The following is a 22,435-nucleotide window of genomic DNA, read 5'->3' on the forward strand; positions in this document are numbered from 1 at the left end:
ATTTTCTAATTTTTTTTTATGACATCATCATTTCTTAATTAATTATTTAATTAATTAATTAATTAATTTTTATGCCATTAAATCCCTTTATCTTAATTAAAAATATTTAATTAAGGAATCCCTCCCAAAAATGTTTAAATCTTATTTAAACATTATTTCCTTATTTATTAATTATTTAATTAATAAATTGACCAAAAAATCCAAAATAAATAAAAAATTTATTTTTTGCCCAAAACTTGGCCAATTTCCTTAAGACCACTAACCTCTTCCAAAATCTTCTAATCCTTCTTTAATTTTGATTAAAGGCTAATCCCATCATTTCTTACCCCTAATCCCAACTCAAAATATTTAATTAAGATTAAATATTAATCCTCATGTTTATTAAAAAAGTTTTAATAAATATCTCCTCAACCCAAACCCTTGAAATAAATAAAACTTTACTTATTTCCTAAAAATCTAATTTATCCTCATCCTAAGAAGTTCTAGACTCTTCTAGAAAGTCTTCATCCTCATCCTAAGAAATTCTAGACTATTCTAGAAAGTCTTTATCCTCATCCAAAGTCTAGACTCTTCTAGAAGATGTCTTTAAACCTAATCCTAATCCCCTCCTAACCTTGTCACATTCCCTAAACATGGGTTAAAACTTACTAACCCAAGCCAAAGTTAACAAATATCTCCTCTTTCACCCACCCTCATTAAATGCCATCCACTTGCCTATCCCTAAGCTAATCCTAAACCATCCTAATCCATCCTCTAATCATTTGCACAATCCTAACCAAGCTCAAAACCTTCCTAATCAAGCCCAAGTCGAAATTCCTCTCATCTCCCTCAAAATATCCCAACCATAAAACTTTATGAAGCCCACTAGGCCATAAATGACTCTTCCAAGCCCTTTTATTGCTCTTACAAGCCATTATGAGGATCTTTATGAAGATTTTATCCCTTGAGCCTCCTTTGTTGACTCATCCTTCCCCTTTCCTCCATCCTCTCACCCTGTGACATGTGTCACTCCCTGATTGGATGTAAGGAAGCACAATCCATGTGCTCTCTTCTCATGCAATCTGAGCCCTCCATGAGCTTTTTCCCATCCTTGCATCTTAGCCATCAATCCCTCAAGCCTCTTGCCTATAAATTGGATCCTTCCCCTTTGCAAAATAACACAATCCATGAAGTAAAGTCATAATGCCATTTTAAGAAGCCATTTTACATCAAAACCATACACTCACACCCAAATTCCAACTCCATTTGAAGCCCTTTTTGAAGCATAAAGCTTGAGCATACATCCTATCTATTTAGACAAAGCTACTCAACAAGAGAGCTTCTCATTGAGAGAGCCCATTGATGGCTCATATTCTCAATTGAGAGCTCATCTTAGTCTATCTTGAAGTTTATGAATTTTGTTTAGTTTGTAGAAGCTTTATTTAAATTTGGTTTCTATTAGCATACCAACATTGCTCATATACACTTAGAAGTGCAATGATTTGGTTGCAAAATCATTCAAATCCTTCACAACAAAGTCATGAATATGCAAAGTGAAATACAAATGAGAGTAGTTGATGTCTGATTAGAAATGTTTGAGATGTTGGAAAGAGTACCTAACCAAATCACAATGAGGATGATTGTGAAAACAACTACTAACATCTCCAACCTATTTGTATAAGAGTAGGATTGGAAACCAAAGGTAGATGCAGTTTCTTCATGCAATAGTGATCTTGTGAAATACGACATGCGAATATATCCACCTGTGATTTCCTTTTTGCTTGCACAACAAACAGAGAGAGTCATTATGTTGTGATAACTCAGCATCAAATTCCCTAAAGACAAAATCTGATGTCATCTAAAATGAGCACTTCATGATTCCCAACGTATTTATGTTGGTGGTGGATTGTAGTATGAGAATGGAGCCACTACAAATAAAAGATGGAGGAGGAAATATGACAATGCATTAAGGTGGTGAAATTATGGTATGAGAATGGAGCCACTACAAATAAAAGATGGAGGAGGAAATACGACAATGCATTAAGGTGGTGAAATAGTTTATGGTCCAGATTACAATGTTTTAGAAGAATTCCCCTCTCACATGAGAGTCAGTTTTGAACCTTGAAACCATAGATGATTATCATAGCAATTTGTGGAAGCTATTCTTGTCATCAAGGAAAACTCATAGTATCCCATGGTTCTGCCTGAGCTAGCTTCGACAGATTCAAAAGGACTTGATGATAAATGACATTTGTATCTTTTGTTAGAAATACAACATTAGATCGAAATGTTTTCCTATCCATCCCCTAACCTGCAACATTCAATGCGGATGCAACATATGTGATCTGACAGAAGGTTCCTATAGGCGTCATATTTCATGAATTGGTTTAATACGTGATTTGAAGTCTTTCAAACTAAATGTGCAGAGGAGAGATTCATTTCCAATCCAAGACATTTAAAAAGAACATAAACATCGAAGCTAAAAGATCAAGAAAGGTGGACTGGATATGACTTGTTTGATGGAATGCACAATTAGAATGTGGTTGAATTGTTTGACCAAATAAAAAACTTCAAATAGCGGCTTTGTAAATTAATTTGGCAATTAGAAAGGTCCCAACATGGGCACGCAAATTATTTGACATAATTCATTTATGGATGCAACCCCTTAGCAACCACACCATGCTTTTCTACAGCACCTGAAACGAGAAGAAAACTTAAGCATATACATACATACATACATACATACATACACACACACATACATACATACATACATACATACATACATACATACATACATACATACATACATACATACATACATACATACATACATACATACATACATACATACATACATACATACATACATACATACATACATACATACATATATATATATATATATATATATATATATATATATATATATATATATATATATATATATATATATATCTTGTATCCATAATGATGGAAATATGTGTTGCAAGACAAAGTTCCATATATATGTTGCTTCGAATGATGTATTGATCAAATATAGGCAGAGTTATTAAAAGTACTAAAACCGAATATTGGAGCTAGCTTGGACACTTTTACATAGTAGTATATGGGAATTGATGGATAAGTTTTCAAATGGAGTAGATGTTTGAGTGTCTCTGAATAAGTTTCAAATTGAATTGTGAAGTCTCTGATTTGCGAAGTACATTGAGGAAATTGAAAACATTTAAAGTAATCAACAAAAATATCAATAGCCGAACCATGAAATAAAAATACCAAAGGCCAAATTATGCTCCCATTTTAAAAAGTACACTTCCCAACATCAGTGATACCATTTTAGGAAGTGTTAGCCTTCAAGATTTTTGGTCATCTCTTGAGAGCGAAGACAAGATCCCTTTAGCTTGAAAAATATTGGAAAGCGGCCTAGCTTGAGTAGGAGGGCACCCCATCTCGATACAGTGCCCTGATCTAGTGTTGGAATGCATGAAAGCCTTTCATCCAAATACCAAGGAAGTCATTTCATCAAATAATAAAGTGATTGTCCACCTGGATCCTATTTCTATTGCCATTGCCTTTCGATTACCTACCAGAGTGCAATATGCCAACATCAATTTAAGAACCACCAAGGAGTACTATATGGAAAATCAAACTCAGTGTTTGAACACCATTGCCAGGTCATGGCTCTTGCAACCAAGGAAAGGGAAATCTCAACTAGCCAAGTCCATCCATAGATCATTGTTAAAAGATGTAGCAAATATGGTAACTCTATTAAGCAAGATAATAGGACTTCAGGATTCGCATGAGTTTGAAGGTTGGATGTTCTTATTTATTAACATGATTTGTGAAGGGAAGCAACACATTGATTGGGTTGAAATTATCAGTGACTCACTATATAGACAACTCATAGAACTCCAAGAAAATGATTATTTCTACATGACTTTGTACCTTTTCTATGTTATTGCAAGCACCAAAAGCTAGCTAGGGCTTAACCGACAAGGTATATATGATGATATGACCATTATTTACAACCATCTTCCTCAGATATAATATGACAATAGCTTGCACCATTTTGGAAGAGTAAATGATGCATTCACAATGTTGATTGTGAGAGAAATTCAGGGAAACATGGGACTCATAATTTCATCAGAAGCAACAATGAAAGTACAAAAGTATGGAAATTTTTTCATATAGTTTTCGAAGTTCACTTATATCAGGTTAGCTACCTATGATGGGTATCCCCTTATGCTACCTAGATTTGTCGATGATAAATTGGTCTTGATTTAAATGTGTAGACAAATTAGTCAAATCAATAAGCTTTGCAAGAACAAGAGGATAGATGAAATATCTTTTCCTATCAGCATCAGATATTATAGTTGTGATACTGCATTAAATGCAATGAACATAAAGAGATCCATCGCCACAGTTAATTTGCATCCTTATAATATGTGTTTCCCTTATGATAGAAAAGGCTATGCAGTTAATGAGTTAAAGCTAAAACCCAACCTCGGTCACTTTCCAACTCTAGAAGATTTTTGGGAAGATTGTGCAAATGATTTCAAAGTTAGGAAGAGAGATTGGATGTGGTTTACTATAAGGCAGGTGATAGACTTCAAGGTGGATATCAATGTGACAAGTATAAATGATGATGAAGCTTCCTTGGTTGATCCCTTCTACTATGAGAAAATTGAATTACTAGACCTTCCCCTATTGATTGGTCAGTTTAGGAGTTAAAAATCCTGAAGGAAAGAACTAGCTATTTCCTTAAAAGAACAAGGGATTGGGTCAGTAGAATCAGGGCAAAAAAAGTAAATGGTGAATTTCAAGGTAAAGAGAGGAGAAGTAATCAAGGAGAATCATCTCGAATGGCATTGGAGGCAACTTCTAATGAGAAAATGAAGTAATCAGATACCAGTGATTTAGACAAAGATGAATATCTAAATCGATCGGCTAAATTTACAGTCAAAAGAAGGAGGACAAAACTGAAAGGTAAATCTGATAGAGTGAATAAGGAAGAAAGGAACCTAATGAGAAGGATCAAAGAACCCCTCAAACTGTTGAACAGCATATCCTAGTTACATCCTCTCATGACGTAGTAATTCCTTGTTCGAGCCTCTCTCCTCTTGAGATATCATTAATAGACATCACGTAGTTAGATAATCAATTATCTAATCCAGAGGATTTCTTGATGATTGCTGAAAATACAACAAGTGACATGCAAGTTTCTCTTCCAGCTGTTGCGCATTCATGGCTCCAAACCAATCTACAAAAGAAAAATAAAGTTGTTCAAATCATCCCTCCTTCATTTGATGTAATCTCTAGCTTCCTACAAAAGCGTCCTAAAGTGAAAAAGACTAAAGTGATGTCCAAGTTGACCGTTGATAAAACTTTAGGCAATCTATGCATAGAAATAACAAAGCCCATAATTGAGAAGAATGTTGATGAAGTATCCGAGTCAGATTTCATTCTAGATAAGATTGATATTGGTCCATCTACTACGGAAAGTGACTCTCAGAATTTTGAAGTGACTGTTGCCCAAATGTTACAAAGAGAAAAGAAAGAGAAAAGATCAAAAGAGCAACTCAAAGAGCAAGTTCAAATGTTGGTATCTTACATCAATTTGATTAGTGATTCCTCTAATGCAAAGGGAATAGTTACTTCACCAGCTTTAGCAGGCCCTGATGGTATTCTTGATCATATTGTTGTTGAAAGAGTAAACAAACACAAGTCACATAGTATGATGATTGAAGCTTGGATAAACAAAATGATAGAAGATGCTTCAAAACTCATAACTCGAGTGAAGGAAATATATGGAAAATCCATCGAACAAGTACAAGAGATGTCTAAAGAGCTAGAAAGTAGCAGGAAGTCACCTAGCAAAAGGTAGCTGGTGAACTACAAGAAATGTCCAAGTTAGATGCAAACACCCTAGTTCTTGAGAAAATTATTGTTGATCCAAGTGAGAATTGGACACGTATCTAGAGTAAAAATATTAATTGGAAGATGATAAATATTAGCAAAGGGATCGTTGAATTTGAAAAACTAATAGCTTCATGGGAATAGTTGAAAATGAAAGTTGTGGATGAACTAGTCTCTAGTATCATAGGTGGGGCGGTAGTAAATGATCTTCAACATATTGATTGCCAATTTGTTCTTGATTCTTTCAGTATCCAAATTCATTCATAAATGGAGAATCGAATATCGAATGCCAAAACTATGATGAAGCTCAATCTAGTCGTAGTCACTCTGGAAGATTGCAACATTTCAGCCTATCAACAAGAGTCAAAAGAGATCCAAGATAAATACTTTACTGCCAAACTTAGGATGGAGAACGTGTTCATTCCCAATTATGATTCAATGGTGACCATCCTCAATGCTTATAGGGCTTTCTGAGATAAGTCAATCATGTCCATATAGATAGAGTTCATAGCTAGAAGACCAGTGATTGGATATGTATGCATTCTTAGTAATTCTAGCTAAAGTTTTGTTTTTGGAGTTTTCCTTGTATAGTTTAATTTTAGTAAGGTTAATTAACCTCTCCAAAATTCTTGAGAAAATTATTTCTGAACTAAGTGAGAATTAGACACGTATTTGGAGTAAAAATATTAATTGGAAGATGATAAATATCAGCAAAGGGATCACTAAATTTGAAAAACTAATAGCTTCATGGGAATAGTTGAAAATGAAAATTGCAGATGAATTAGTCTCTACTAGCACAGGTGGGGCGGCAGTAAATGATCTTCAACATATTGATTGCCAATTTCTTCTTAATTCTTTCAGTATCCAAATTCATTCATAAATGGAGAATTGAATATGGGATGCCAAAACTATGATGAAGCTCAATCTAGTCGCAATCATTCTGGAAGATTGTAACATTTCAGCCTATCAACAAGAGTCAAAAGAGATACAAGATAAATACTTTACTGCCAAACTTAGGATGGAGAACATGTACATTCCCGATTATGATTTAATGGTGACCATCCTCAACGCTTATAGGGCTTTCCGAGATAAGTCAATCATGTCTAGATAGATAGAGTTCATAGCTAGAAGATGAGTGATTGGATATGTATGCATTCTTAGTAATTCTAGCTAAAGTTTTGTTTTTGGAGTTTTCCTTGTATAGGTTAATTTTAGTGAGGTTAATTAACCTCTCCAAAATTACGTATTTTTGAGGTAGTTATTAACCACGAAGAGGTAGTTCTTAACATTCGTGTCTATATAAGGAGTCATTTTTGGCCTTGTAATCAAATTTTTGGATTTGAAAAGAAGGGGACACTATGTTAAAGTTTTGGTAACAAGACAATTTTTGGAAAGTGTCTACAGATCTTGTTCTTGTGATCAGAAATTTCTTTTATGTTCTTGGTGCAAGGAAATAAAAAGGAAACACATTTTGAGTTCTCTTTCTACATATCTGAAAGTTGAAATGTTGATCCTTTCTTTGTAATGGGTGTTTTCATGGTATTGTGCAAATGTTCATGAATTGTCAAATCAACATTGTGCTAATAGTAGCCTTCAAGCGTAGATCTTGATTGTTGTAATTAGCCAGTTTAAGTTAGTCCAGGAAAGCTTTGAAGTAGTCTAGTGCATTTGTCATCAATGGCTTTTTTATTTATCCTTTAAAGTTTGATTTTATTTTTATTTGAAAACTTCAAAATTATATCATACAAGGGAGTTTCCCCTCTAAATGTAGATGAAGGCTACATATCAAGGGCCTATCCAACTGTTGTGAATGGTTTTCTACATACACCCTTTTGGGCCATTTTTACAGTGACAAATCAATTTACCAATAGATATTAATGCTTTTTCTTCTTTAACTTCTTTTTGTTCAAGGCTTTCTTCCTTAATAGAAAAAAATCCTATTTCATCATCTTCACTCAAGATTTCTTCTACCTTACCATTTAGTTCTTCCTCATCAACAAATAAATATTCCTTAGGCTTTCTCAATTTGTAGTGATTTCTAGTCTTTCTTACTCTCTTAAGACATTTAGAAGAATAATGACCATATTCATTACAAGTCCAACATTTAAAGATTTTCTTAACTTTAGCCTCTCTTTTCATAAGTAGGGAAAGCCCTTCCTGAATCTTATGTTCTTCTTCAACTCTTGTTTGGCTGCTACTAGCATAATCTCCACTTGTACTTGTATTCCTCGTCAACATAGTCGGCCATCTCGTCACCACTACTCTTGTTGTTCCTATCCTTTTGTTGACTCATATGCGGGTTATGTAACTCGAGAGCCATCATCATCTAGTTCTTCCAGCATGCCCCTCCTATGCATGAGCATTGGGTCTCATCTTGGCTCCTCTTACGGTGTTAATCAATGCTCCCCTTTAGTGCAACGGTCTACTCTCCCACCATTGGTCAATTCTCACATTTGCTTCTCTCCTTCATGGTCAGATCCTTATTGCTCCTCCCCCTTGCACTGACCTAACTCTTCTTGCTCAGTTGTTCCAATGGAGTGGTTGCAGTCCCCTCATGGAAATCATGTTGTTGGTTCCAATAGTCTTCCGACACATAGTTCGAACATACAACATATGGTCTCCAACATCTCCCTGCCACCAACATCCCAATGTCTTGTCTCCAACTACTCTCCACTTGATCATCCAAGTATGTCTCAATCTTATTGCTCTCTTGCTGTTAATAGCATTAATTTCATTAGTTTCCTTCCTCGCAATGCGATTCAACCATGTATCTCTCCTCAAGATATACATAGATCATCTGATTTGGGCACGAATTCATGTCCCCCCCCCCCTCACCTCCCCTACCATGCTTCCCCATTAGAACCTGTCACTCCTATGGTGGGCCCACCTCCTTCCCCTCTCTCTCTAGACTACCCTTCTCGAGTGCTAGTTATGTTATACCTCACCTCTTCTTGGTTGGTCACACAAGGCCAACCCGTTTATTTTTCCTCTTCAAGTCCTCGGGCTAAGAGTGTTACACTCGTTCCTTCCCCTTCCTCTAGTAATCTTTTAGTTAATAATTGGGAATCAAGATTGGTTGTTGTAAGAATCTACCTTAGGATAGAATTTACCCAAGACCAAGGAACTCAAAAACACAAGCACAAATTAGACCAGAGTATGATCAGAATAACTGTATAGTTCAATACAATATATAAGTACACTAGGAGTGCCTGAATATAAAGGTCTCTGAGATGCATCTAGAATGCCTCAGAATTAGCATCATGATAAGTCCTACAATAGGGCACATGTCCACCAGATATGGGTTATCCCTCATTAAGTAGGGAAGTAAGTGCGATGATGAGAGGATAAGCCTACAATGGTGTAACACGCACATTAGTGTTGTAGACAACATGTGTTAAATTAGGAGTGCGAATAACTATGTTGTCTACAGGACAACTCAGTGAATGATGCAAACTCCTGTGGTGTAGACACCATGTGCATAATTAGAGTTGCATACTTCTATGTTGTCAACATGACAACCCAAAAAGGTACACAAACTCCTAAGTGTCTCATAAAAAGAAATAATAAAATAATGCACTAACCTGAGTAAACTTAAGTAAAGTGTAAATAGTAAATACCTATTTACACCAACAGTTGTCAACCTCTCTAGTGTCATCTTATACCCCCTCTCCTTCAATTTCCTCAAGAGGGGCCTCAAATTTTCCCTTGTTTCCTAGTACATTCAAGTTATTAACTTCTTGATAGAAATTGAAATTTTTGTTTATGCTCTTCCTTTCAAGATGAGTGAGGAGGTTAGGCAAGATTGTGTGGTGGCTCTCAGGCACGCTAAGCCTCCTAGAAACAACATTCTCAAGGAAAAGTTTCTAGCCTTCAAAAATCTTTTGAATCACAATGACATTATTGTTTCTAAAGTAGATAAAAGCAATGCCACTATCATTTTGGATAGACAAGATTACTTATCTAAGATGCACGATCTTCTCCCGAACTCTAGTTGCTACAAAATTGCCACTCGCAATCCTTGTTCGAAGATCCTTAAATTGGCCAAGGCGGCAATTGGTGGATCTTCATTTGATGAGACTACCAAGAGGCATCTTCTTCCCTCCAAAGAGATCACCCCTCACATTTATGGGGTCCCTAAAGCCAATGTTCCACTTAGAGCCATTGTCCGCACCATGGGATCTCCCACATATTCCTTAGCTTCCTTTCTCGCTAAGTTAATTTTTCCCCTAGTTGGTAATAATGATTACTTCATCAAAGACTCTACCAACTTTGTTAACTTCATCAAAGATGCCAAATTGGATAGTGGGAACATTTTGGTAAGATTTGGTGTTGTTTCTTTATTCACCAAGGTCCCAATTCCTGACTCTATTGAGATTTTCAAGCGCAAAGTCAATGATGAGTAGAATTGTGCTTGAGATCTACATTTTTCTCCTTCCAAGGTGGCATCTATGAACAAGTTGACGAGGTGGTAATGGGTTCCCCACTCTCCCCTGTCATTACCAATCTTTAAATGGAGCACTTTGAATACATGGCTTTGTGCTCCTTTCCCCTCAAACCTAAATGGTGGAAACATTATTTCGATGATACTAATGTGTTTTGACCTCATGGCCTTGACAAGTTGGATTAGTTTTGTGCCCACCTCAACAACTTGTCCCCTTCCATCACCTTTACCAAGGAACTTGAATTTGATGGTTGTATTTCATTTCTTGATGTGTTGCTCCTCTAGATACGTGAGGCTCCCTCGGGTGTTAAGTCTTTCACAAGACCACTCACACTAACCTTTATTTGCATGCCTCCTCGTATCATCACCTAGGCCAAAAAGTTGGGGTCTTGAAAACCCTAGCTTTGAGAGCCCTTTGTATTTGTGATGATGACAATGTTAACCAAGCGTTGTCCCATCTTTGTCATGTCTTTAGGCTTAATGGGTATTCCAACAAACAAATGTCCAAATCTTTCAAGCAAGCCAAGTCTTTCATTTCCAAACCCAAACCTGCTCATTCTCAGTCACTTTCTCACCTGACTACCTTCCTCCCCTTCATTGAAGGTATCTCTCACAAAATCTCAAGGATTTTGATGAAAAAAGGTGTTTGGTGCGCCTTCAAGACCTTATCCTCCCTTAGAACCCATTTACCCTCTCTCAAAGACTCTAGAGATGACTTTTTTGCATTGGGTGTCTACAAGATTCCTTTCTCTTTTGGTTCACTTTGCATTGGTGAAATAGATAGATCCTTTGTAACTAGAATTAAGGAGCATAGTACTAACATCAGGCTTGAGTGGGTTCTCAAATCAGCTTTGGCTAAGCACTTATCTTCCACCAAACATCACATTTGTTTAGATAACACCCAAATTCTTCTCAAAGAGAATAATTTCTTTAAAAGGAAAATGAAAGAGGTGACTGCGATCTTCAATCACCCCTTGTATCTTAATCATGATGATGGGTGGGCTCTCAACCTATCTTGGCACCTTCTTTTATCCTGACTCAAGTATCTTCATCCTCCCCCCTTCTGACCCCCAATGCCCCCTCCTTTTCCCCCCCATTCTCCCCTCCCTTGCCCTGTTTCTTCCCTTCATGGTGTCCTTGTGATTTTTCTTTCTCTTCTCTGTAGTTGGTCCCCCTCTATTCATCTCCTTGCCCCCCTTCCTTCGACCTACTTCCTTTTGACCAGGTGGTGGGTGTCTCTTTGGTTACCTTCTCTTTGCCCCCTATTCCTCCTCATCATTGTAAATGTATTTTTAAGGTTTGTCTTCTTCGATAGGCAATTAGTCATTCTTTCTTTGTTGATTCAGATGGGTGTTCCTTCTTTTATCATTGTGCTTTTTTTTTCTTCCTTTATTTTTGCTTTTGTTTTTATTTTATTTGTTTTTTATTTTTATTTTTATAGTTTATATTTGATAAATATATACACACACATATATATTTACACACACATTTCTACATATATGTATATATATTCATATACATATTTGAATATATATATATATATATATATATATATATATATATATATATATTTGTGTATACAGTCACACACATATATACATATATTTAAATTTGTCAGTGTTTATACATTCTACATTCCTTTGTATATTATATTCATATATATACATCATTAGATATATATGTCTATGCGTGTGTGTACTCATTTTTCCCTATATAATATATAAATGCATTGTTTATTAGTATTTTGTATGTTTGATTGAGCTTATTCTCTTCAATCTTTCCTTTCGTCTTTTGGTTTGTTTTTACTTTTACCTTGGGCTATTTTGTTCTTCCCATTTTCACTTTAGTTTTCTTCTTCTTTTTCTCGGCCTCTTATGCTTCTCTCAATCTGTGTGCCACCTTAGTGTCTCACTTTCTCCCCTCTTCTTATAGTCCTTTAGTCTACAATCTTATTCTTTATGAAATTCTTACACTCTCACATCTTGATGATGGATCATGGAGTATGATCCAAAATGTTGATGGCTAACAATTTATACACAATCTTGGCCTAGAAAGAAAATTGCATAGGTTGAACACTCAATGCACTGAAAGTGGTTTTAACATTAGGAAGTTCTCCACCTTGTCCTATCCACATTTCTGTTGACTATAATCTCCCAAGAAGAGTTTCTCTTGTAAATTTTGGTGATAAGGGAATAACTTGTTCAATTATTTATGTTGTTTGTCTGTATGTAGGTGTGAAAATCTTCAATTTTTTCCATATAACCCCATTTTCAAATTTGATCCTCTATAAGTCTTAATTCTTGCAACAATTTCTAGTATTTTATCAAAATAACTTCTGTAACACCCCGTTAGGGAACCCAAAATAAATTAACCCAAAGTTTCACTAAGTTTTTCAAACTTTTTTTTTTAAAGATAGCAATTAAACAACAATAGATAAAATATAGCAAAAGCATTAACTCACATGCATACAACCATCAAAACAAATTATATCTCTTAAGGGTCCCATGACGTTGAATCACATTTAAGTTTAATTAATACTAACTCCGAAACATAACAAATCCACCATCAAAAATAACTACAAGTACAATTCCAATTAAATAATATACAATTACATAGGATGTCACTTGGCATAATCAGAATGCTTAATAATCCATTATAGAAGAAACTTCAGAAATAGAAGGAACAATGGAAGAAATGTCGAAAATGATAGAAGGAACCATGAGAGGAACTCTGGAACTAAAAAAGACAACGAGGAACAAAAAAATGTAGTCAGTGAACTTTGAGAAAAACTCAATGAGACATTTGTAAAAGGATTAGACATCTCAAAAGAAAAGTTAGAAGATGATGAGACAGGAAGATTGAGGTTAGTAATCGAGTTTGATTCAATTAATTTGAATTAAGCTTGTTCACAACACTAGAATTTGAAAGTTCATCTAGAGATCAAACTAGAGGTAGCGAAGTTGGGAAAAGGTGTATTGAGATAAGTCTAGATAGTATCTAAGCTCGCTTGTAATTTGGAGCTTATTAGAACTAGTTATGAGGAAATTAAGAGTTACTATTATTATAGAGAAAGTTAATTCTATAGTAGAAGATGAGAAATATGTTTTTACAAAGAAGTTAGTGGAGTGAAGTTGTGTGGAGCATTGTCATGATGGAAGGAAGCTATGGTAAACTTCTAATAGCATCTGAACATCGAACAGAAGATCTTGATTAGATATTTGATTTCAAAATGTAATTGATAGCTTTTTCATTTTTACAAAGTACACAATTAATGAAAGTTTGAATTAGAGGAATAAAATGGAGCATAGACTTGATTACCACTTCATTCTGAGTACATCAGAAGCATAGAGGACTCAAAAGTGACTTAAGGCAATTTCAAAGAAAACCCTATTTTCGAAAAGAGGTATTTTATCATTTATTTGAATAATTTATTGGATAAAGTTTATATTTGATAGAATCATGGATATGTCAGTAGTTCATAATGTTGAGAATGAGGAGAGACCAAAATTGAAGGTTATTTCCTTAAAACCCATAGAAGGAAACCCTAATTTAGCATTATCCATTACTCTGAACAATGTTGTGTATTTGGAAGATAGAGGAAGTTATCTTAATAGTAAGTTTGACTCTATTGGGAGAAAGTTTATGAAAAAATATATGGAATTAGTCTTTAACCATGATACGAATGTAAAGCTCGGATTTGAACATTTAGAGGAACTAGATCTTTTCAAATATCATTTCTATCGAGAATCGGACACCAATGAATGGACTCAGATCATACTAAGTATATTTCATGATGGAAAAATATGGATGGAAGATAGTGTAATTGATATTTCAGCTTACCTTATTCATGAGGTAACTGGTCTTAGCAAACAAGGCAGTGTACCTATGGGTGAGAAACTAGTTAAAAAGAAAGTTGAGAGCTACACAAAAGCAATTTATAGTGGGAAGCCATGGTGATCAGTACCATTAAACAAGATGATGTAAGATTCTTGAGTAGAACCATTGCCTACTCTATATGTGCAAGTTCTAAGATTGATGAATTGTTAGCCAGATTCATCTATGTAGCCTATAAGATTTTTGTTGAGAAGGAACAAGTTAATCTTAGTGAAATTTTAAGAATGCAACTTCTTGAAAACTTGGAGAAAATTAAGAGGACCAAGAATGGTGTGTTTAGATTTCAGTCACTGATCAATCATATATTCTTTCATGTACTTAAGAGATTTCCATATTTTTCAGTCATAGAGATCATGAGTAGTGAGAGATGTACAATGGAGAAAATTATAGATGTATGTAGAAGACATCCAGCAGATAAAATCTTGGATAGTGGGAATTTGATAATAAAAACATTTCAGAATGAGATGAGACAAAGATTTAAAATTGCACCTAAAATTGTAGAAATATTTAAAGAAGATATATGTGTTATGGTTGATACAGATTTTACTTATATTCAAGCAATAAAACCTTGGGAAACATTTCTTGATCCCTTAGGTTATGAATTAAGTGATGAAGTAGCAGTTGGATACATTGATTTATTGTTGAAATTTGAGAAGGACCAAGCTGGGTATAGATTTGGGACTTCTGAAGAAATTACCCAACCAGCTCATTAGGCATCCCCAGAGAAAGCATCTCACAAAAAGATGGAGACAATAATGAAGAATGACAAAAAGCAAGTCACAAGGAGTCAGACAGACCATGAAACAAGGTATAACATATGTGCAACCTTTGTTAGCGTCTATTGTAGAGACATCTTCAGGACAGGGCATTCCTTATGCAACAATATAAGATGTACAACCAAGTGATCCAAAGAGAAAATTAGAAAAATTAATAGAAGCTGCAACAACCAAGACAAAAAGGGTCAAGCAACAAGCCACTAGACCAGGAAAGAGTCAATAGATGTTGCTGACAATTGTTGAATCTAATGAAGAAGAAGAGCAAGGACAAGAAGCTAAAAAGGCAAAGAAAGTAACTACTTCTAAACAGTCAGCAGAAAATTTTTGGCAACCCTGGAAGCCAAAGATAGAGAAGATTAATTCAGCTATTGCTAATGAAGGGAACTTTGTTTAGATGAAATTTTTTTATGACTAGTATAATAATATTGAGAAAGATTAGATTGATATCTCCACTATGAGATACGTAATAGCTAACAATTGAAACTTAAGGATATTCAAAGCATGGAATCAGAAAGTCTATGACAAACTTATTGAGAAGAAGGCACCAGCTTGAGAAGAGGACATAGAACTTCAAATGTCTATGATAAGAATAATATACAAGACTGATGATGAAGAAGAAGTTAGGAATTTGTTTAGCAGTTTGGCACCTTACTTGAGAAACAAGGTGAGACCATTTCTTTTTATGTTCCATGAGAAGGACAAAATAAGAAGTGAAACAACTACTGACATAAGTTAGATGTTGAAAAAATCTAAGGCAACACTATCACCAACACCTAGAACCTCAGAAGTATCAGTAAGTGGTGACACAATGCAAATTGATCAAACCAATTTTACTATTGACATTGATGATACTAACCCTTTTGAGACTTTCGAATAGACTGAATCTCATGCTGAGGATGTTGAAGATCAATTGAAACAAATTGAAGAGGAGAAGAGGCTATTAGAGGAAGGAAAATAGAGGAAGATAAGAAGAAGAAAATAGAGGAGGAAGAGAAGAGAGAAAAAGAAAGAAAAAGAAGAAAGAAGAAAGAAGAGTCAAAGAGGTAGTTGAAAAGAAGCAGAGGGAAGATGAATCTAAACCTTCTAGTTCATCTACTCCACTTTTAGTTGCTATCCTAACAACTGATGATGATGATCAAACTGACTTAATCTCATCTTTGTCAAAACTGATTGAAAAGAACAGAATAGTGAAGAGCCTGCAAATAACCTTGATGGAGATTACCGATAGATTAAATAGTACTTTGGTAGTTCAACATATAGAGGAAAATCCTAAATAGAGGGCACAAGTAGTGCTAAAATATTTTGATGAGGAATTTAAAAATTTGCTAAATGTTGTAGAGTCAAAGGCACAAATTTCACATGATGCTAATTTGTTTAGAACTAGTTGTCAAAACATCAAGAACGATTTGTTAAGTCTTGATACTTGTATCAAGGAACTTCGAAAATGTCAACAAGATGGAAAGGTATTGTACATCAAGTGTACCCTATCTCATAAGTTGACCAAGGATCTTGATAGTAAGATTGAATGTAAGCTGAGTGAGCTAGAGGTTCTATCAAGCCAGATGTAATAACCTTCTAGTAAAATTGATGATTTTGAAGGACAAGTGGTAAGTATTCATTGTGATATCAAGAAAATGGAACTTCGAAAAGAATTTTTTTTGAAGAGACTATAAGATTTTAGAGAGTCTATTGCTTTGAAAATATCTATTGTTGAGAGACAGTTGGAGGAGTATGTCAAAGACAAGGACATCTACTCAAACTTTTTATACTCTGATCTTAATGTAGTTGAGATTGCATCATATGCCATATGTGCAATTCTCACCTCTGTTGAATCAGAAAAGGATACATGGATAAAAGGTTTATACAATATTGAGGCAAGTTTTGATGATTGCATGAAGATACTATCAGTTTAAGGCAGAAGAACAAAAAATTTGATAGCAATTTTTGACAGTTTTTGACATACCTTTGTCATTGATGTCAAAGGGGGAGAAGATGCATAAGAAAATTGTAAATTAGGTAAAGAGGAGAAGATAAAATTTTAAGGTATAAAATCATATTGTAAGGGAGGGCATATGTAAGATGTACAAGTTGTAATAGATAATTAATGTAATGTTATTGTATTATTTTTGACAATTTTTGATGCTTAGCCAATTTTCCTTATTTTGTTGCCATCAATGCCAAAGGGGGAGATTGTTGAAAATTGGATAATGAAGATATGTAATTTTTGTTATTTATGGCAACACATGATGTACATACTTGTAGGAAACCTCATAAATAAAGATACGTAGCTTTTGGTACCCAAAAAATTGTCTAAGTATGAATTTGGTTTACAACAATGTATTATTTTGTATGTAACTTGTTACTGACATCATATTATGACTAGAAAAGTTAGATGGAGATAGTACACAATTTATGATGATGTGTACAACCTTGAAAGTTAGTATAGACAATACGGAAAATAGATATTTATGTCTTACTAGTTGAATAGAACAACGAAATTAAAGGAAAGGAATTACTTTGTTTACAAAATAATTACTTGTCCAATTAGGGTCAACATCCTAGATGTTTACTCTAAGTTGGAAAAGTGTATTATGGTCGTAGTTGACGTAGCATTAATTTGTGTAAAGGGATGGTATTTATGCATTGGACATCTTACAAATTCAAATCGAGAGTGATATGTTGTGTTGAGCAATTGTATGCAAACTTCTGTGAAAGCCATATATGTGAAGTTGATTTTGTGATTCGAGATCGAACTAATGCAAACTTCTGTGAAATCCATATATGTGAAGTTGATTTTGTGATTCGAAATCGAACTAAGGAAGAAGTTACATAACCTATATTCTAGAAGTCTAATTACTTGTTTGGGCAGTGAGCTCTTCTTGTAATTGGACGTACATGTTTGGGCAATGGGCTCATCTTGCATCTACTATACTACAAGTCCTAACAGGGTTGGAATCTCCTAACAGGGAATCAAAGTCTCCTAATAGTGATTCTTTATACTGAATTTTCTCATTGACTCCTAATAAGGTCAATCCTCAAACAAGGAACTTATACATCAGTATATTATCTAGTGGGTATCATCCCCACTGACGTTTTCCCTTGGCCAAGGTTTCCCTAGTTAACAAAATATGGTGTTATGAGTTATCTTTATGCAATGTTATTGTTACTGTTCAACATTACTTGTTTTCTTTGTTAAGTATGGATTAAAGTAATAAACAATATCCAATTGGTGACTAAAGTTTGTAGATTACTAATTCACCCCCCCTCCCAGTAATTCTTACTTCTAACACTTTGTACATCAGGTTTTTGAGGACTTTTGCATTCTTTCTCCTAGTTTGCATTAGTGCATCTTCATCACTTGGTTGGCACTAATCTTCCTAGATCTAGTTACCTTAGAGTTGGAATTGAAAGGATCAATATCCTTAACTTCCCTTTGATGTACAAGGTTGTTGAACCCCCAAAATGTGAAGTAGTTGAGACCTATTCAAGTTGCTTCACATTTCACCTTTTATAACACCTTACTGAGTCTTTGAGGAGACTCATATATTATGATGCCACTTTTTGGGTAACAGTTATATTCAAGCTTAAGGATACTAAATTCCTTCAAATATTATAAGATGAAAAAATCATGGTGGAAAAGAAGAAGCTTGCTCCTAGTTATACTTTTGTGAAGGATATAGATGAGTTTAATATTCCACTTGCTCAATTTATACAAAAGCTTAAGGAGGAAGGCAACTCGAAGAATTAAGGCCAAGAAAGAGATGTTCCAACCAATCTCTTTATTTCCTCTCTAGTGTAGTTTACCACTTAGAGTTCCAACCATGAAGAATTACTTCCTTCTTTAACATGTTATTTTAATGCATTGATGTAATACTCTCCATGGACAACTACTATGATTGATTTTTTTAAATTTTGGGTGGGGTTGTTAGATTTATGTTGTAGTTGAACTAGGTAAAAATTATCATTTGATGAAATCTTTCAATGTAATTTTCTTGATATGCAATAGCAAAAATATGATATGGTATAGCTTTCTAGGAAAAGTGAATGACCAAAAGCATGACATCATCAACTTAGGAAATTTGATCCCCTAACAACCTGTATTAAACACCAAATAAATATACATTATAGAGTTAGTATATATTATAAAAATTATTTATAAATAAAGGAATTATTTTATTTTTAACAAAAAAAATTTAACCTTCGGTGTCAAAGCTATACGTGTGTGTGAGGTAGAAGGAGCACAATGTGGTGTACTTGCACTAGCTGGTACACCTTAAAATGCATATTAATCATGTATCAATTTAAATTATTCTATAAATGAAAAATTATAAATAATAATAATTATCAAGTGATTGATAAAAAAATATTATAAATATAAATAAGTACACCTTTACCTGTTGCTTGTTAGAAAATACCCAATTCATCAGGTCATCAGTGAGAACAATATCCTTTAATGTGTTATCCTGACATCTACTCCTATAGTGTGTACATGAATGTGATTTGTAGCATCCTCATTTGTATTGGTATCTACCCCAAAATATACATGCTAAAAACTGAAGCAATATGATCGATGATATTTCAATAGCTATGTGGTGTAGTTAGTGATGAGGTAGGTGTTGGATCATCCTTTTGATGAAGAAGATAAATTAACTTTGAATCATGTTTAAAAATGGCATCAACTATAGATATTGTTGCCTAAAGAGTTTGTAACTCCATAAAATCCTTTAGTGCTACTAGGATCGTGATATGAATCATAGGTCCAACAACTAGAGAAATATTATTTCAAGGGTTTACCACCCTCTGAGGCTCCAGTCTATCTTAGGAAAAGCCTTTCCCTCTACCATGGAACTATCTCATGTCAAAGTAGTTTAGACATTGATCAAGGATAAACTCAAATTTTACTATTATGAAAATGTAAAAAGGAACCTCATAATTGTAACAAGGTGGTTGGTCAAAGACCATATATCACCTATATCAAAAAATGTTTCTAATCACAACACATTTACACCAATGTATAGGAAACATATTTAAATTATGAGGTAAGGTTGCAGTTGTTTTAAGATTAGTAATAGAGCCCACATATAATCTTTACTTATAAATTATATGTACACCTCATCATTTGATAACCTAGTAGAGTATAATGTACACCTTATTTCCCTACATGTGCCTCATTTTGTAACTTTCTTGGATACCTATGGATGTATCTAGGGATGAATGACACATGTTATGGGAGGTTTCCAAGCTATTCATAATGTGATGTATTTGAGTTTTATTTTGTGATAGGAAATTTATGTTACTCTTGTGTGGTTTGTACATGGTCTACTAGAGGAGCTAAAGGTTTTTGAGGCTCTTGTTGTTGAGAGAAACATTTTGGGGCTCTAATTTATGTTTAGGGTTAGTGTTTTGACGGTCATCAGGTTTTATTTTGGTGGGGGATGTAATATTTCAAAAATATTCCATGAATTTAATAAAAAGAAAAAAAAATCAAAAGATTTCTATTGCTATTCAATTTCAAACAAAAAACAAACAAATCTAATACATACCTATGTGGCAATGCAACATGGTTAAATTTTGTTATTAATGTTAGGATTTTCCTATGTTGCATAATGAGTTCAAGTTTTAAGTAGGACCCTCTTGTTGTTCTTAAGTTGCAAAGACTAACAAGAGTTTGAAATGTCATTTTCACAACCAAAGAAAAAAAAGGTTTTCAAAACCCAATAAGGTTTTCAATATTATAAAAACCCAATCATGATTTTATTATAATAAAAACTCGATAGGTTTGTTATTGTCTTATAAGCCCGATCAATTTTCCATTATTAGACTTGGTATTTACTAAATCAAAAGCCAACCAAGTTTTGACTTTTTGAATGTTCCCCCCCATGTAGACCACTTATTTAGACATCATCTTTTTGCATACACCTTTAGAATGACTAGAAATTGGGTCGTCACTAAGATTGGTATTATCTTTCATACTCTCAAACATCACATTGACATACAAGACATTTACAGAGAAGTGTAGAGAATTTAAGAAAGAGCCAAGACATAAAAAAAGCAACCAAGTACCATCTATAGTGTTGGAAAAAAATTAACAAATTAAGAAATACAAGTTCTAAAAATTCAATAAAATGTAGACATCTCATGTAGATGAAAACCCCTAAATCCTCTTACTAGTGTGCTTCACAGTGGATGAATATAGGCCCTAGCTGAGGAGAGTAGACCTCCCACAAGTTCAAACATGATCTTTCATATTATGAATGCAGAGCCCAAGATTTGAGTTTTAATCACCCTGGTACTTACTGTGACGAAGCTCAAATAACATAACTAAAAAAGGTTTAATGACAAAGAAAATAAACAAAAAATATATATATTGTAATAATCTTGCATCATTCTCCTCATTTTTAAATGTTGGTTTTCTACAAGAAATCATCTATTTCAAATCAAAGGGCCTTCAAAATAATGATCTAATTTATTTATTTTATTTCACCTTGTATTTTTGTTGCACAATGAATTCCTTTAAATACTATAACATAATAATATGTTACATAAACATGTATGAGTTTAAATCTCAATGACTAGTAAAAGGAAAAAGAACATTAAAGTTTGGATTTGAAGATCATTCTTGTAGTCCATGTGGTTGACCAAGGTCAAATTTTAGTCAGATAAAATGACTTACAAAGCTAAGATTACATTATGAAGGAAGGAGTTGAATAATTGCATGTTAGTGCAAATGAAGGGGAAGCTAATACAAACATAAGTTATATTTTAAGCTTATTATGTGCCTTAATAATCAAATTATTTTTTTAGTATATAATTTCCTAAGTTTTTTGTGGTCTAACTTGTTTCGTTTATTTTCTTTCCTTAATTTTAATTTAACATCAAGTTATTAGTTTAAGCACTGAATGGATTATCAAAACCTAGAAAGGGAATGAAGCTTATAAACATGTTTACCAAGAATCACATTAGTTTTTATTGGGTTGTCCAATAGCTATCAAGGTTTGTAGGGGGTTTAGATTCCACAATCTTCTTAATATAGAGGATCCCATGGATAAATTTAGGGCAGTTTTGTCGCCAATAGTACATGAAAAAATGGAAATCCATTACGTCATGGATTCTATGGGATGACAATGACCTCTACAAAGTCCTTTCTAATAATCAAAATTTTAGTTTATAGTAGTTAACTTATTATTTCTTGTCAAAATCGACCCCTTGCTAAGATGACTTAGAAAATTTTAAATTTCCTCACAACAGAATCAAAATTGTGCATCATCTTTTTTTTTATATAACTACTAGGAGTTTTATTTCCCATCTTAAGAAATAAAATCTCTTTAATTAGGACTTTAAATCATTCAAACATATTCTTGAGTCTATCACTCCACATATGTTTCCCAAAATAGAGGTGAGAGGTTTCAAATCTTGTTAGATAATGAAT

The sequence above is a fragment of the Cupressus sempervirens genome, chromosome 9, assembly GCF_028749045.1.
Source record: "Cupressus sempervirens isolate cs-2001-9-10 chromosome 9, ASM2874904v1, whole genome shotgun sequence".
NCBI classification, from domain to species: domain Eukaryota; kingdom Viridiplantae; phylum Streptophyta; class Pinopsida; order Cupressales; family Cupressaceae; genus Cupressus; species Cupressus sempervirens.